The sequence below is a fragment of the Columba livia genome, chromosome 3, assembly GCF_036013475.1.
Source record: "Columba livia isolate bColLiv1 breed racing homer chromosome 3, bColLiv1.pat.W.v2, whole genome shotgun sequence".
NCBI classification, from domain to species: domain Eukaryota; kingdom Metazoa; phylum Chordata; class Aves; order Columbiformes; family Columbidae; genus Columba; species Columba livia.
The window spans coordinates 118,937,879-118,956,185 of record NC_088604.1 but is presented as its reverse complement, the minus strand read 5'-3'; the positions used below and the strand labels follow the sequence as shown (position 1 = coordinate 118,956,185).

At 44.7% G+C, this 18,307-nt stretch overlaps 1 long non-coding RNA gene across 1 annotated transcript in view; it reads right to left on the bottom strand.

The window, feature by feature from the left end:
- LOC110362498 (uncharacterized) overlaps positions 1 to 18,307 on the bottom strand; it is a 358,492-nt gene that overhangs the window by 151,416 nt on the left and 188,769 nt on the right. Inside the window, exon 6 of the long non-coding RNA XR_010471817.1 lies at positions 15,813 to 16,037. This is a non-coding gene — a long non-coding RNA (uncharacterized LOC110362498). The remainder of the gene's footprint in view (positions 1 to 15,812; positions 16,038 to 18,307) is intronic.

Here is an 18,307-nt window from a genome sequence, read left to right as displayed (position 1 = left end):
CCAAAAACGCGTCTGATTGACAGCTCGGCCCCGTGATCGCCTAAAAATAACAAGGAGAAAAAACACACAGTCCTTTTTGGAAGGCCTTGATGAACTAAGGCCTTGATCTTGCAGCGGTTTCTGCATCAGCTGATTTCTGTGTCTCAGCAGCGCTCAGGAATCTCAGAGCTGCAAACTTCCAAAGTTCCCAAAACAGTGAGAAGAAGATATGTACACAAAATAATACAGCTCTACGCAACCTCCCACTACTCCCGAGGAAACTCAGAATAATAGCCCTTTTTGTTGTGCTGTCCTTACAAAAGGGAGTTGAGAGGCAAACTGACTATGCAGGACTTTAAAAACCAGACAGATCCCAAAAAACACCCTGTAAAATGATGTTACTGGGGTTACTTCCAAGAAAGCAACTACAGTTTTTACTGCAGGTTTGTTAGCAAGCTTATAAATCAATTCAAACGCAAGCCTGTTTAAAAACCTGTTATGCAGAGAGGCAGTAAGATGAGATGCACGCAGGTAATACCGCCGGTCTCGAGAACTTCAGAATTTCCTTAAAGTAATAACTTTAATTCAGTTCTTTCTGGCATAAACTTTTTCATCCCATTATGTCAAAAACTGTATTATCCATCCATTTGTCTGTCAGAACGATTCCCCCTAGGCCCATATACCACAGGTTCTTCTATTCTAAACCTCCCCATTACATCCTGCTATCAAGAGTCACAATTTTCAGCGAAAGTCTCTTGTGACTTTTGACAATGTTTTACAGTGAACTAGACCAGGAAGCTCAGAGTTAAAGGAAATCTTCCATTCTGGCAATGAATATGTAATAGGCATTACACTGTGCAGTATACCAAAAATGTAAGGTTCATTAAGTCTTTCAAAGGCAAGAACTTCCATGTAGCTTTGAATGAACCTGTCTTTGCGATGGCATTAGCAAATGATATTTTGGGGCAGGAGATATTAATACTACACATTAAGGAACAAATTTGTTTAAATGCTCTATAGCTATGCGTGGATGCAGATGATCCAGGAATAAATAAGAAGTGAATAGTCGTCCAACTTTATATGTAAATTGTCTTCGGCTTATATACATAAGAATGCTCTTTGCTACTAAATTCCTTCATATTAACAAGCAGGAGTGTAACTAATATATAAAATGAAGTCATTCTCTTTAATGAGAATGCTAAATATTTTAAAGAAATGCACAGCTATGAAATATTGTCAAGGGCATTTTTATACTTAAGTTTAAGAACACTTATGACTTAACTGTTGAATAATTTAACACATTCAGCCTTGAAGTACTATTTATGTATGTTTTTTAATGTTCATACTTATGTTGGCTTTTCTTTGCTCAGAATTTAGGACCTTTGATTTCTGTTTATAAAATTTACATCTTTAATCTCCCGGCTCTGTGCATTTCCCCATTTGGCTCCTGCAACAATATAGGCAAAAAAAAAAACGCTGAGAGGGAAAAGGAGCTAAAAGCCTCACACAGCCTGGAACAAGCACTGCATGCATTTTAGCAAACATAAGGACAGATTTTAAGGAAATGAGCTCCAAGTAGAAAACCTCGATAAACACGAACCACCTGCACAGCTCAAACGGAGGATTTGCAAACGAGTTTACGAGCTTTCTCCAAAAGGCAAGAGAACCCCGTGAAGCGCCCCGGGAACCCTGACATTACCACATCGGTCCTTTCGGGGAGCCCTGGCACACGTGTGATGGGGGAAATTCCCCGCACGGCACCTGCGTGGGTGGTGGGACAGAGCGGGGCTGGGAGGGAAATGTCACCCCGTGCTCCTGACCCCGAGCACAGACCCACCGCCCCGTGTGCTGGGACGGATCCCTCGGCTTGCAGGCCAACCCACCTCCGTGCACAAAACCTTCAGGGTCATTCGGCGGATCACCACGGGTAAAAGTTCCGCTGAGTAATGAAACAGAAGCCAAACCCTCTATGCAATCGTAATATTGCACGAAATTTGCTCTGGAATAAAGAAAAAACATCGACTGAAACTGTTTACAGCGTATCTTGTCACCTTTCATTATGGTCTTTCGCAACACGCTGATGTTTTGTGACACAGCAGATGCAACTTGACATGTCACACACTGAGCAGCGACTTTCAGGAATTTCTAAGACACGCTTCTTTGAAAAAGCAGAATCTTGTCCGGACAGCTGGACCACATTTAAAACCCAGGCTAGAAAAGCCGGGTGAGATGCAAAGAGCGTTGCGCACGGAATATTTGGTCTGACTTTTCATCTGTATTTTATGTGCTACAAGCCATAGGCAGGGAGATGGACAGATCATCGAGCACGATGAATGAGCTGCTGCCAGGCTGATGTTACTGTATAACTATGGGCCCCTCAGTACCCATTCTGCCTCTGATAGTCATCACTTGCCAGTGTCCAAATGGATTATATCTATCTGGCATGTTTATGGTATAAAGGAAGATGAATCTGAATATCTGTGAACCTTGGGCTCACAGGATGATGCATTTGGAAGGGAAAGCAAGTTTTTCAAGGGCAAAAAAAAAGTTAGTAGGGTTTTATCAAAGGGAATTAACCTAACACCTCCTCGCATCAGGCTGCACTACCACACATTAAGAGATCACTTAGTGAGGGAGACAGAAGAAGAGTGTTAGGATTAAGAGTAAGAACCGCCACATATTTTAGCACAGAGACATCTTTCAAGCGGGAAATTGTACGCAGCGGTCACTGGCACACCAAGCCGGGCAATTTCTCTAGCGCTGATGCTTATTCAGACAAGCTGATGGGCAGGAGGGGTCGCATGGACCTGGTCCTGTGGGGTTCACGAGGTCGGATGATGGCTGAGCACGAGTCCCTCGAGGGAGCAGAACTGGGGTCCCAGCCTGGCCTGCAAGGGACACCCCCCTGCATCTTCCCTCTGGAAGCACGTCACCTGTCCCTGGCGAACATTTTGGGAAGTCACTACTTTCTAGGTCACTGTTTGCTCAGGAGAGACAAAACGGAGAAGCACGCTGGACTAGGAGGACTGTGAGATACAGAACAATGCAGGATGATGAGTATAAAACCATTCCAGTGGTTTAGGGGACCAGATCCTCCGGCAGAGGAGACAGGATCTCGGTGCTGAGCCCGTTTGCACCAACTCGGCATCGCTGCAACATCAGAATTGCCCCCACTGGGGTCTTTAACTCAGCAGCCCTGTCAGCGCTGGCCTCCGCATCCCGGGAAGGAGATACCTAATTTGCTCAGAATGACTGCTTGCACTCTGCCTCCGCTTTCCAGCGGACCTGAACAAGGAGGCAATTTTGTTCCACAAAAGCAGCGTTAAATGAAAATATGTAAATAAAGAGAGAACCGGAGAGTGAAAACACGCATCGTTTTCCTTAAGCTAAGCGACGCGGTACGCGTCCTTGGGATATCAGCAAAGGGATCCAGGAATCTCGATGGGAAGTCAAAGTTTGCAACAGGAATTCAAGACGAAACAAATGCTGCAGCTGTAATACACAAACTGCCAACCTTCCCAGGCCTCACTCCTTTAAAAAACACCCAAACCTCTGGATGTCATAGCTCCACGGACCTCTTTTCCAAGAGTGCCTCCTGTAAAGCTTCATTTCCTTTTGAAGTCTGCTTTCTATTTTACTGTAATTTTTTGCTAAGAATACATTTAGGTAAGAACTGGCCTTTACATCCACAGGCAGCCGTGGCTATCAGTCAAGCTATCCGTAAACCGCTCATGAAGTTCACTAGACAAAGGGTTAGCGCAGCGAGTACCACAATAATGTAGAAACAGAAATATTACAAAGTAAAGGCTTATAAAATAATAAAAATTCTACTTAGTTCAGATACCTCCCAGTGCCTTTGGCAAAATACCTTAAGCATTCCACATAAGGCGGGCATTGTCTTTATAAGATGGCACCTCATAAAATGGTATTAAATATCACCAACGGGGCTTCATATTTCATCCAGCAGGGTTTAGGCCAGACATGTTCTATATCACACATTATTAGAATGACATCTGCTTTGCAAGTTGTGTACCCAGGAGCATACCTTGATAACTCATTTCAGCACTCATTCTCGAGGCTTCTGTGGCTTCGTAATACCTAATATGTTTAACTCATTTTGAACAGAAGTCTAAAGCCTGTCGTGGCCCTCTGGCCAAAACTGTAGCTGTCAGACAACGGAGCCAGCTATCAAACATTACTCATTTATCATTAGTGGTGATGCAGCTGTACAGAGAAATGTACCCACTGAAGTGAAGGGCTGTCAATTGTTCCCTGTATAATACTCCTCTTCTCAACAGGGCATTTCTCCATGGATGTATCGCTAGCGCTCTTCGCCACTTCCCCATCGCACAGAATTTATAGCAGCAAAGGAAGCGAGGAACGTATTTTCATTTAAATGGGCCCGCCAAAAGATGAATAAAGCAATCATCAATAGAATCTATAAGCGGAGAGATATGCGACACGCTGTTTATAAACATTACACACAGGCATGTATATGTATAAGCGTGTGTGTGCATGTGCACACATGCACACATGTGGTGTTTATAAATAAACTCTCTAGATTTGTATCAGTATTTAAAAATTGGCGCATGTTCAGTACTAAAGGCTCTGCTTCCTCTTCGCTCACCATTTCCATGAGAAGGCTGGAATGTGCAATTTAGGCTTCAAATTTCCTTGTCTATTCTGCGTACAAAACTTAAACACACGCTACCTTGAACTTCGCGATCCTCAACTCCGCTCCCCGGGGAGGAGAACAGCCAGATTAAATCTATATGAGAGATCTCCTGACTGCAGACACCGCTGCCTTTATTCACAAACGCAAAGCACAGCAATGGTCTGGGAAAGCACCGCAGTTAAGATCGTATCTCCAGGCTCCTTTGAACCGCTGCGGCATGCAAATATTTGTACACATGCATTATGAAGAAAGTGTGGCACAAGTCCCTGAATTTTGATTTGTCTCCGTACAAGCGAGATACAGAGGAGGGAGCCAGACTCCGGTGGCAAAGAGCGCAGCGCTGGCTTCTGCGTCTGCCTTTCCACTCGCTCGGCGGGTTCCTCCTCTGGAGCCCATGAGAGCCAAAGGGAATTTGTTCTTTCAAGGCATTCGAACAAGTGCAAAAATGTCAAAAGAGGGTGTGGAAAATCAGGAATACAAATCCATCTCCAGCAAACAACTGGAACATACCTGTTGCTCATGTATTAAATTCTGACCTCGGTCCAGCTGCGCCCAAGTTTCTGGAAAACAGAGATGTGGTCACAACGCTCTGTGGCTGGGAAATGGCTTCAGGTCTTCAGTCGAGGAGCAACTACAACATTTGATCCTCTGAGTTGTGCATGAAGGCTGATGTGTCTTTGAGCAAATGTAACGCAAAACCTCCATTTAACTCCCAAATTGCTAATCAGCCCAGATTCACCCCAAACAGCTTTGATGAAAATTCACAAGAACTTCAAGAAAGCTTTTTGTCCAATATGGTGCAACTAAGAGACGGTAACAAAACCATGGTCAGAGGGATTCTGTTCCTCCTTTTGGTCTTGTGCAAAGTCTCCATGAATTCTACCATGGATAATGTCACCTTGTTACCAGAACAGCCACTAAACAATCTTATATGTATTATTACGTATTTCTGGAACACTTAGACTGTGGGTATAGAAGCCCAATGACCAGAGTAGGCGGCTCTGCGTTACTTCAGAAATACAAGGACATTTTGTGCCTGGCTGGAAACACACGCAGCAGAAAGGAAGATGATGAATGACAAAGTTTTCCTGGCAGATGTGGGCTATAAAAAAAAAAGATCATGATGTGGTAAAACAAGTCTAACCAATGGAGTTTGCCAGAAACGCGGTGAAACAGGCTTCCAGTGCAAAAATGACACCAATAAATTCACAGAAGAAAAATAAAAAGTAACATCCTGAAGCCTAGCAGACAAGCAGCAACTTGGGGCACAGTGGGATAATCGGGAAAGTGGAAACCTCCACTTTTGTTTGTGTGATTTCCCTCTGTTGCAGCCCATACATTTGCTTTCATTCATTAATTTCCTTATTTAATCTGGGTATGAGCAGATGAGTGTTGTGAGGAGGTAGTGGATGGTGATTTTATCAGCTGCATTTTACTTCTAAACCAGCAGAATTCATCCTGTTGAACATGGCCACTCCTTTCTTGCTTTTAGCCAAACCCTGGACAGAATCCATCTTTCCAAGTCAGAAGGGACATACATGACTGCGTAAAATCCCAGGAGCCTCTCCTCACAATAGCCAGAGGGGTTTGCAAACAAGTCATACGAAACACCCTCCATACCCATTTCCCCCTGGCCAAGTGAGCTCCCTCTGCAACGCTCCCAGCCGCTTTGTGCTCGGAGTTTAGCAAGGCCTGAGCACGGGTTTTAAAAAACATATTACAACTAGACCATGCAGCTAAAATTCTTGACTTTTGAAGAAGTGTTTTTTTGTAATACTACACACTAGGAGAAGTTATGGGTTCGGTTGTGACTACCAAGTTAAGCAGAAGCTGGAGAAGCGAGCTGTCAGTACACCGAGGAAACAGAGACTGCTCCTAGAAGAGGAACGTACCTCTCATGGATGTGCCCCTTCCTCAGCTACCAAAGGCTAATTTCTCCATCGTGTCCTGGAAAGTAAATCAGATATGGCTGAGGAGCTTTCTGCTGCAATGCTTTAGTGCGCATGGCTGGAGGGGTAGGACCAGGTTCCTGTTCCTTGTTTCCAGCGGTTAGGACCTTTCCCGAAAGAGGAGAAAGCAGCTCTGCTCCATGTCTCTCCATAGGCTGTTTGGGAGCATGATGCTCCTTCCTAATTCTCCTGAGCAAAATGCCTGTCACTGTCACTGCTCACACAAAAGTGGCCGTACCTCAGTGCAATTATCTTATTGCTTTTGTTCAGGTCCAAGCACAGCACCATGTCCTGCGGCATTAGAGCCTGATGTTGTCCTGTCGGTCATGTCCTGCGGCATTAGAGCCTTATGATGTCCTCTCAGTCACTTTTTCCACCACGCTGTAAGTGAGAGTGTGGCTGTGGACCAGCACGAGTGCACAACTATGCTCATTGTCTGTGTGCTCTGACTCACTTGAGATTAAAACAGCATCTGGACAGGGAAGAGCTGAATTCAAACTGCTGCAGGTGACTAAAATGAACCTGGTTTTATAATTGCAGCGTGCCTTTTTAGGGTCACTTTATCTCCTATTGGAGACCCATCCTTCCTATTCTTGCTCTGCCTCCTTGGAACCCCACTGCAGTCCCATCTGTTCCCCAACCCGGGTGTCCTCCTCTCTCCGGACTGTGCTCAGCATCACCGACTCCCATTCCCAGCCCTACTACCACCACTTTGCTTCACGACACCTCCTCAAAAACTCTGCATCACTGCCGACGTGCCACAGGACAAAAAGCATTTGATATCTTTGGGCAGAGACGTTGGGAAAGCGGTAAGAGGCAGCATTTGGCAGCCCCCGGACTGGCTGGGGAGCGGCGGAGCAGGGGGTGACGGGAGGGTCGGGGACCACGCTGGGCTCACGCTGTCCCAGCTCTGCCGAAGCCACCTCCTGCGCCGAGCTTCTGTGCGAACCCGCTGTCTGCTGAGCGGGGTCAGCGTTCGTTTCCAACACGCCTCAGCGCACCGCTGTTTCCCACAGTCCTGCGAGGTTCGCGTTACGATACAGCCGGTGACTCATGCACAGATTAGTCACGCAGGAGATTTATTCTCGTCTGCAGAAAGTCCAGCATGAGTAAGGACGAGGAGAATTTGGCACCAGCGTGTTTCGATTCCAAAGGTGAGTTGTGTCTCGCACCCAGGTGTGCAGCTCAGACCAACCCAGCAGACCACAAGTCCAGTTTAACACCTTTCTGCCAACCCTTCAGCACAGCCAGCACAGAACGGGACCAGGTCATTTCACAAGCTCCTCCACAAGCCAGGTGCTAAACGGGCTTCCACTGGTTATTAACCTTCCCTGGACCAAACCACTGGTGTATAAAGGCTCCAAAGCCCTAGCGAAGCCTCCAAGCCTCTTCCCAAAGCTCACTAGTAAGCTGGGTGAGGTCTTGGCTTCTTTGAGGCTGGTGGCAAAACGCTCACGCAAGGTTAAGGTTTTACTCCATAGTGATCCAATTTCCCTGTATATCCACCAGTCCCAGAGCACCAACTCTCTAAATTACTCCTGGAAATTTCTTAGCTGCAAAATCTGTTTGTTTTTTTTTTTTTAATTTGTTTTTTTCATAAGGACAATACGATCTCCAGTAATAACAACACATTTCTGACTGGGAAATCACCTGGCATTCAGCTGCTGCAATGTTAATGTTCAGCTAATTTTTCTTTGATGAGTTTACACAGCAAGTGTAAAATGGGACCTGCTGGCTGTGGCAACAGTCGTAGGTCTGTAGGACCCTTAGTCAGAACTTGGGCTTCTGAAAAGAGAAAATGTTTTCATTCATATTTAAAAATTCCATTCATTAACAGGTGTGTACGGTTTGACTTCTTCAAAGTATGCTGCAGACACAGCCTAATAAATCTCCATGACACCTCACTGCATCTCCATTTTATAGATGTGGTGATTCGAATATATCCAAGTGAAATGACTTGCCCAAGGCTAATGAAGGAATCAATGTCAGAGACAGGATTAAAAGTAGAAAAATTCCTGGCCCCTAGTCTCATAACCTAACTGTGGTCTGCATTTCGCTCATATGAAAACAGGAAAGGGAAACACATCTATTTTGAATATTGTGGAAAGCAGTTCATAGGAGATGGGCAGCCTGATGTTTTAAAATTGCTTTACTTTGTCATAAAATATCAATAATACGCAGGATGTGGTTCTTGTCCAAGACTATACCAAGGTGTGAACAGCACAAAGTGTGTCACCCGTGGCTTTTAGAGCAGTTGAGGTTGCACTAAGAGAATAAAATAAGCAGAGCCTTTGAGATGTCTCTCCTGTTCCTTAAAACCAATTTCTTCCCGTGCGCTACAGAGTTGGTAAAAGCTGCTTTGAAGCTGATGAATACCTGTTCGGTAATGAACCTGTAGCGAGACGCCTATTGTCGCATCTCGGAGGCAGAACACGAGGTCTGGAACGCCCATTTCTCAAATACGCAGGTAGCGCCCGCTGACATTTTTGGTGGGTCTATCCGCCCGTTCCCCAGATGCTAACACAGAGCTCGGCAGCAGCTTTGCTGCCCACAAAACGTAACGGGAAGACAATGCACCTGTCTAGCTGTGGAGAAGAATAATTTAAAAGAAAAAGGGAAAAAAAAAATGACGGTACACTTGTGTCATTAAATATTGATGAGTAGGATTCATTGACTGAGTTGGGGACAGTAGGATATGGCTTGAAATAAAACCCCATGAGGGCCACACCCCCTAGTATGCCCAGGGCCATCTCTTTTAAGGTAGGACAATTATAATTAATTGAGCAATCTGACAGAAAGCATACATCCATACACTGGAGCAGAAAGTGACACTGTGCACAGAGCCATCCAGGACACTTGAAGGGTTAATACTGGTTCACTAGACCAAGGACAGTAAATTCTGCCTGTGGCTACCACCAGTCTATTGTATTATTATTGCAGGCTTTAGAAAAAGCTTTTAATTTTAACCCTTTCCAGCCCTCGCTCCTATCTTTAAATAATTGGTAGTGAATAAAATTGCACGAAATCTTCCTAGTCATACCTTCCAATAATTTCTTTTGACTGTCAGCATTTACAATGCTGTATGGAAAAAAATAATCCAGAGAACCTGGGCCTCCTTTACCTACCACTTTTAACACTTAAAGACCAGAAATGTCGCCACAAACGTGGGCCCCTTTCATTGTGTTTTGATCAGTTCCCACTATTTGCTGCAAGGCCCACTGAAGAATCCCATCTACTACTTACTGGAAGCCATGCCATGAGTATTCAGAGTTTTGACAAACACATAGACTGAATATAGATAGTCCTGCACCCCTTTCAGTCTTCTAGATATCTGCATTCATTCACCTAACCGCATTTTTAAGGTGACGTACTGGGAATTGTTCGTGCCTGAAGAGCTGACAAATCAAACACCCAGGATCCATTGGTTACCTCTCATGCAAAAATCTCATTATTGATAACATTTCCAGCAATATGCTGAGCACATCATCAGCACACGGGCAGGCTGAAGAGGAAGGACCGGTGGAGAAGGGATGATATAGAAAAGCACGGGGGACAGCAGAGGACTGACTCGGTGACCCAGGAGGTCCTTTCCAATCCTGTATTTCTATGTTCATCTGTTCGTATTGAAGTTGATGGGAGACATTTCCACCGACTTCAAAGGGCTTTTATCCAGCCCCAGTTTCATTTCTTTTCAATATATAGATGCAAGAGTAATGTCACGCATGGTTTTCATGAGACACGCTAATATACAATCAGTTCTGGGAGCAGCAGAATGAACCCAGGTAGATAAATTGTTCATCCCAAAATGCTAAACATGCCAAGATCTGAAAAATATATCTCCTCATATCTAAAGTGCAGATAAGTGCAGCAGTGTCACAATTGGATTTCCAGTCATCATTAGCCACAATCAATTATGGCAAATAAATTGTCCCATTAGCTATTTGTGCTTCTTGCGCGCTACAGGGACAAGCTGAAGGAAAGTTTTTGATCTGGGGATCAACTCACCATGAGGTTGGGCCACATTTCCAGGTTTCCAGCATCAGGAATGAGTGTCCCAACGTTACTGTCCCAGCGTGAAACCTGTAGCTTCCTATGGAAGGTTATTTAACGTATATGAGACATCACTCATTACGGAGACAAGCCACAAAACCCTTTGCAAAGCAGAGTAGAAGCCTAATATTGATGGTCACAGAAACAAGGAATGAGAAGGCAGAACGGAGTGGCTGTATAATTACACAGTGTTTTCTTTTCCTCATTTTTTTCCCCAGACCAGGCACTCAGCCCGCTCAGTAGAGTCTCTCCAATATGTTACCTAATGGCTGCGTCTCCGCTTGTGAGATTCCCCATCTGTGGCCAGGCTGTGCCACCGCCTCGTTCCGCTGAGCAAGAGAACAACGTTAATTCCCTCGCTCAGATCTTGGGAGACGGGTCTTGCTCTAGAGCAACAAAAAACGAGCTGCTCCTTAGTCAGGTCTGAACCTTTGCACTCCAGCCAGCCTTTGATGAACCTTTCCTCCGGATTTCAAGGCTGATTTTTATAGCCGGGCAATCTGCTCGCGGGCTCTGGCTCCGTCCTTTTTTTGTTCTTTACACCGGTGTCATTCTGATCTATGTGGTGGCTTCATATTTTCACCTGGACATTTCTGCATCAGCCTTGTTTTCAAAGCCACGTTAACACAGACAGTGGTTTCTAATCCGCAGTTGCTTTGGAAGGATGGATGTTTGGACATAATCAGTCCATTTTGCTGGCTTTATTTCACCTGCTGCTTCTGCTGTTTGGATGCTCCTTTACTCACTTTCCTTTTCCATCTCTTTTCTCCTCATAACTTACTGTGAAACTTTGACTTATAAAACGTGAAAAACAGTATCACACCCAGTTTAGTTCTCCCAAAGCAGAATCATCTCCTCCAGTTGGGTTCATGGTGCCTCTAAGGACGATGCTCCATGGAAGGGTTTGCCCACCCGGGGCCACTGGTTCCCCTGTAGCCTGTTTTTGGGTGCCCACCAGTTCACCCAGACCTGCAGAACTGCTCCGGTTGACTTCATGATTATCTCATCAGCGGCCACATGTCAGAGGAAAACAGCCACGGTTTGCCTTAATTTACAAGTGTCATCTCCTGCAAACGGCAAGAGAAGCATGAGAACGGCAAAGCTGAACTGATTTGTTCTGGCACCAGCATTCCAACGTGGCAAGATATACCTATGTCTGTCACATACAAATTTAGTAGATAGCATGCTGGCTTTTTATTTGATTTTTAGCAGGTCTCTCCACAATAAATATAAGAGCAGAATGCATAAACAAAGCGCCTGGCACTTACAGTTTATCTTGGTGACAGAAAATTTGATTGATGAATAATAAGTTCAGAAAGTGGCAAATGTTCGACATAGGGCTAAATAACCTTTCGTTGCTGGTTTTAATTTTTGTTGTTGTTTTTTTTTTAGCTCACTTTCTCTTAGCTTTCACATTTGTTCTCTTGAAGTTGCTTTGTTCTCGTGCTCCATCAGCTGCTGGGAGGCAAAAAAAATCCTGCCCTATTTGTTCCTTATATATTTTCACATATCGAGTTGCGCATCACCAGGGCAAGAACTAAATGGAGAACTCTGGCATGTCACGTTGCTTCTTGTTTCCTCTTTCACTTCACTGGGGCAGGCTAATTTTGCTAATTTTTAACCTACCGCTATTACTGCAATAGTGAAAGACTGGAGGGGTGCGTGTGCACGAGCAGAACGAGGTAGCTCGGAGGAGATGCTGGCCCAAGTGGGCTACATTCATAAAGCACAGAAGGGAAATAAACAACGCTGTTTCACAGAGGAGGAAATTGAGGCATCGAATCTGGCAGTGAGTTGTGTCCGGGAGCTCGGAGGATGAGTCTGGCAGAAGGGCGAGCGCCAGCCGGACCCCTCGGCTCCTAATCTCGTGCCTTAGCAACGAGAGCGCTCGCCCGCTCCGCGCAGGCTCGCAGAGACGAAGGGGCAACCATCGAGGAGGAAAATCCTTGTTGGATTAAGCACTTGGCTTGCTCTCCTCTTCTCACCCCTTTCCTCCTTCAAAGCAGGGAGGATGGGGAGGGGGCCAGGTGGTGAAACCTGTGTCCCCCCACTCTTCAGCCCACCCCACGGCTCGCAGGGTCTCGGGGCTCCCCTCGGCCGGGGAGGAGGGCTCCGATTTGTAATTGCAATATTTTCATTACCATCTCTTAGTTCTTTGCGCGCTGATGTCAAGAGCTTTGTCTTTGTAGTGTTATTGGCATTTTTCATCATATTCATGAAGTGTGGGTCAATTTTCTTCAAAAGGCTCACTTCGCCAACTTGCCACAAAGACAGACAGTAATAAATTCTACTAGTGCACAGCGAAGGCTTCGTAGCTGCAAGCAACAATAAAAAGCAATGAGCTGGGTGTCACTAAGTAACTCCAGTTTACACTGCATTTTCTTCTTTTATTGAAAACTCAGAATATGAATTTATTAATGAATACACAGGCCTACTTTGAAGGGGCGTGGGGGGGGGGGCGGTTCGGAGTCAATTTATTTGGTATTCACACCGTGTGTGCCTACATTGTATTGTTTCATCATTTTATGGCCAGGCGCAGCTTGTTAGGCTGTGGCCCTCCAGAAAAAAGCAGGCTCATATAGCAACACCTTGACGTAGATGTACAGCTGCTTTCACTGTGGCTGTCTCACCTTTAGCCCCGTCTGTCTACTGCCGGCTTTCATTTTCCGCATTCATACATCAATAAGCTTTGCATGCTGACACCTAATTTTGCAGGCTACTTTGGTTATGGAGGCCGTGTTTTGCATATCACTACCCACCCCCTTCTGACATCTCCTGCCTTTAAAGAGGGAGAGAATAGAGAGAGCACGAGAGAGGGATTCTTTTCTTCTCAGCCTAATCAGAGATTTCTTTATATTTGTCAAAAGCAGATCTGCCAAATCAACTTTAATTGATTCTTCCACAGTTCCCGTGTATGATTTTTGAAGGACTGGGCTTGTGTTCCAAGACACAGTGTTGTGTTTCAAACAAATATGAGGTTTCTACAGCAAATCAAATTTGGATGCCAATTAGTTAGCATTTTCCATTCCAATTAAATTTGAGACCTTTTTGATTTTGAAAGACTACGCATGTGTGTGTGTGTGTGTGTACGGATGTGTGTGCACCTATTTTATAGAGACAGAAAGATATATACGTATAAAATATTTAATGTGCCCTCGGTGCTCTAATAAGCAGGGAGGGCTCAGAGCCACCCATTTAAATATACATTTTGGAGGATTTCTTTTTTTTACCTTGTTTATTTCACAAGGGCTTACCAGCCCATTCTAACCTGTTATGTGACACCGCAAAGGTTTTTATTTCTCAGTCAGGTGGCTAATGTCATTATATTGTTGACAACTCATAAAATGTTATAATCTAATAGGGTTTTCCCTCCCCACACACACAGAGTGAAAGCTCATTGTAGCAAAGAAAGGATTAGGGGCAAAAAGCAAGATTAATGGTTAAAAAGATGAAGACAGGCTGAGTCCAGATAGAATACTGCAGCTTAAAAACAAATATAATTTGTATATTAAAATGTGCCTTGATCTTACTAGACTTACTCTAAATAAACCCAGCATACAATATAGGGCATTTCCCACTGGATATCGCATGTTTTAACAAAGTCCATATATCTGTTTTGAATTAATTTTTAAACAATATCTTCCCTTTATGACTAAAAATCAGGTTTTAGGCAGAGTATTAATATAAAGACTAAGTCTGAGTCCAACACTACCTCGATGGGGAAGAAACAAAGCCTTGCTTAGATTTGATACAACTAACACGTGCCATCACGCTCAACAAAAACCACAACCCTAGACAATATCTTGCCGCAGAAAAGAAATCTCTGGTGGGTCCCATGGCCACCTGACCAATAAGTTTCACCCTCCTGGTCCCCAAAAGGACGTCGGGACAGACAGACAGACAGCAGGAGCAGACAGACTCATCCCCACCCTCTTCCACATACTCAAAACCGCCGCGGTGAGGAATTCACCCTCAGCAAAACTCAGGTGGGAACAAGCGCACGACCGCGTTTCTTTGGGAAACAGATTAATTAGTTCCTTCCTCTTATAAAACATTAAAAAAAGAAACAAAGACTTGTAAAATCGAGAGGATCCAGGCACGATCCACCAGCAGGGAAATGCAACAATCCTCAGGTAGTTTGGCACCGCTGTGCTGTGTGTTTTGTAGTCTGTCCCGCTACGTGCGACCACTGGCCTATGCAACCAAAAGCAGCAAAATGAGAAATTGTGATGGTTATCAAACACCGCTCATAGTCACAGTGTCGCATCCGATATCCATTAGCATATGTGTTTACATAATTGGTATACAAGGGGTACATATACAGCACTTAACAGCCCTCGGATTCAGGTTTCTGGACAGGCTTTGTTTTGTGGAGGGTTTAGCGCACGTAAAATAAAATCCAAGGGAAATCTGCCTGGCACAAGATTTTTGATGGATTTTCGTTAGGCAAGTTTTTATAAGCAGTCAAAAACGTGTGGTTTAGATTAAACTTTTCAAGCCAGCTTCTCCTTATACCTGGGTAAAAGGAAGCATTTTTGGGGAAAAATCTGCAGATTTGCTGATCGCGTAGGTTTTGGTTGGACCAAATGGACAAGTTGAGGAGGAAAATTTCAGAGAAGTCTGTAAACACCTCGCAACTTCCAAAACAAAAACCTCTCAAGCCTTTTGTATGGAATCTCTTCAACTTTGTTATTCTTCAATTGTCAGTTTACATAAAAATGAAAGGGTTCAGCATTGAAATGAAACTCTGAAACCAATGTTGAACAACAAACTGGCCTTTTAAAGTTTCTTGTTTTAATCCCTTTTATTTTTTTTTAATCAGAAAAAATATCTAAAATTTCATTTTTGGTTCAGCTGATGCTCAATGTTTCTTCTACATTTCAGGATCTGCAATAACACACCAAATCCCTTCCTTATCTCCCATTATGCTGGCTTGTGTAAAAAACACAGCCCTTCAAGCTACAAAATGACAGAGGAAAATCAGAGAACACAAAATAAAGTCTATAACATTAAAAGCAGCACAGGGAAAGCAAATAGAAAAGAATTAGTCATTATTTCTCGCAGCATAAGAACTAGGACGCACCCAATTACGAGGCGGCGGGTTTAAAACAGCCCATAAGAAACACTTTTACGAAGAATAACTGAATTATGCAACTTACTGCACAGCGTGTTGCGGAGGCCGGGAACGTAAATGGATTTGGAATGAGATTAAGATTAATTCACAGCAGAGGTCTATGGAGGATGGACGAGCACCACGAGCTGGCACAGCCTTTGCTTTGGGAGGTCATCTCCGCGTGTGTCCCTCCTGATGTCGCTACGGTGACGCAATGTCACCTTTGCAATGGCAGAATGGTCGCCATGCCACGTCACCAGCAGCTATTTAACTGTAGAGTAAGCAGAAAAGGAGAAAATTAAAAGAGGGTCCCCCAGGCTGTTTTGACGATGGTGCCAAGAAGTGCCCTTTCCGCAGTAGGAACAGGCTTGAGAAATCAAGATGGGCACATAAACGTGGCTGAAATGAGGCGTCTCTCACTGCTGGCAAAGACCAGAGCAGAACTTTTCAACCATTTCTTGATTTATGGACCCTCACGCTTCCAACGGAGAGGTGATCACCTGTAATGGTGAATTAAAGCCTCCTGACAACAGCGGGTTTTTGTGGTTGCCTTTCAGGCACCCTTTGCAGAGGTGGCTCAGCGACCCCTGGGACACGTGGCCCAGTTGGAAACCCAGGAATAAGCAAAGGGACAAGGACAGGGAATGTCCGAATTTAGGGTTTTGCTTTGCCATCCGTCTTTTCTTCTCCTGTCTAACTGTGGTAAAAGAATAATTTTCAACCTCCATTTTTCTTCATAGTTTTAAGGCTAAAAAGGACTATTAGATCATCTGTTCTGACCTTCTACATCTAGAGGCCACCACACTTCCTCCACTTTACGAGTACCTCCATAAAATAACAGCCCATATAAATCTCAATCGCCACTGAGGGACATAAACCTGCTCCAGTCAGAAAAGGATTTCTCTGAGGTTCACCATTTGCCACCATTCATACTCTCCTCATTCACATCCTTTCTAATTACTACCCTATTTTCCCTCTCTATATCCATGAATGTGTTGCTAAAAAACTGGAAATAGGAGTTTAAATTACAGCAGCGTCCCATTTTGGTCATACTTTACGTAGTAAAAAGGATCCTCAACGGGAAGACTTGGACAGCCTAACCAGACAAGGGAAAAAACCAAACCCCCACACACAAAAAGGGAGAAATCCTGTTCTCCCTGGCTTAGATAAGCCCAAGGAGATTAAACGATTGCTCAAAAGTCACCCCAAAGTTGGTGGCAGAAACCTACTTTCTCAAGTCAAATCCGGAGTTTTAATCACCAGAGCACCCTTCCTCTCCCTTCATTGCTTTCATTTATCATTTCAGGCTAGGCAGACTACATCGAAATGATGGCTTTGTGAAGCATAGAAACACAGTTTTACGGGCAATAAACAATAAATATGAACCTGAGAGACATTTCCAGGAAATCTCCCCACCAAAAATGAGTCCCTTTTCCCTTTTTTCCCCCCTAGAAGATGGCAAAACGTTCCCCTTCCCGCCGCCAGCCCCCTGCCCGGCGCGTTGGCCGCGGGACGGCCCCGAGCGCTCCCGCTCCCTGCCAAGATGACAAAGTCCTGGCTGGCTCGGCCGCCGCCTCTGCCAGGGTACCAGAGCATCGCTTGTGCCATTTCATTTAAGCACCGCTAACTAATTATTAACTGTAGGCTCGGCATTCAGGGTGCAGACAATGGGATCAGCTCCACGGGCTGGGGGGGGCACCGCCATCACCATGGGTTTCTTTTTAATTATTATGCAGTGGAATCAGTCCTGGAGAAGCAAACTGAAAAGTATACAAAATTCTGATTAATAACCATGAGGGCTTTGGGTTTTTAAGTCTTTCTCCGAGTTCCCACCACAGGACCACAACTGTCCTTTCAGCCACAACACCAAAACCTCCTCATGCTTTAAAATACAAGATAAATTATTTCGATTTTACAGGACTGCTCTGCAAGAACTGATTATGTAGAGTTGAGCCCTAAAACCCGTTTCTGGATCTTGACTTCTACGCATTTTGCTTGTGGACACAGATATAAACTTTGAGGATGACAAATGGTGCTATTTTGTGTCATCCCTAGACAAGATGTAAACCTCTCTCTACAGGCTGCAAGGGCTCTGTTCTGGACCAGGGTCCGGACTTCACCATTTCAGGCCTGTGCTTGGTACTTTACTAATGTAAAGGCTGAACTCATCTGTGTTACCACCTCTCCTGAGGGGTTTGTGCAAGGAAGGGTTGACTTGATCTCCTCTGGCATTCACATCTCACTGACTCGGTTACTTTCGAACGCACTGGATCAGGTTCGCTGTGAAAGCGGTTCCATGCTCATTCAAAAATGGAGTGCACCTTAGCAACACTTAGGATGATTTTTCCAAGATGTTTCCTTATTTCTAGCAGCCTATCCTTTAAAATAGGTCTGGACGTGAACTCGGCCCTTCGGTGTGGGAGCCTGGTGCTGCTCCTGCAATGAAGCTTTTCCTGCAAATGGAGACATCAGGAGGAGGTGACATCCCCAGGGGCTCGCAAAACGTTATATGAATCGCCCCCGATTCAGCTCAGGGAACAT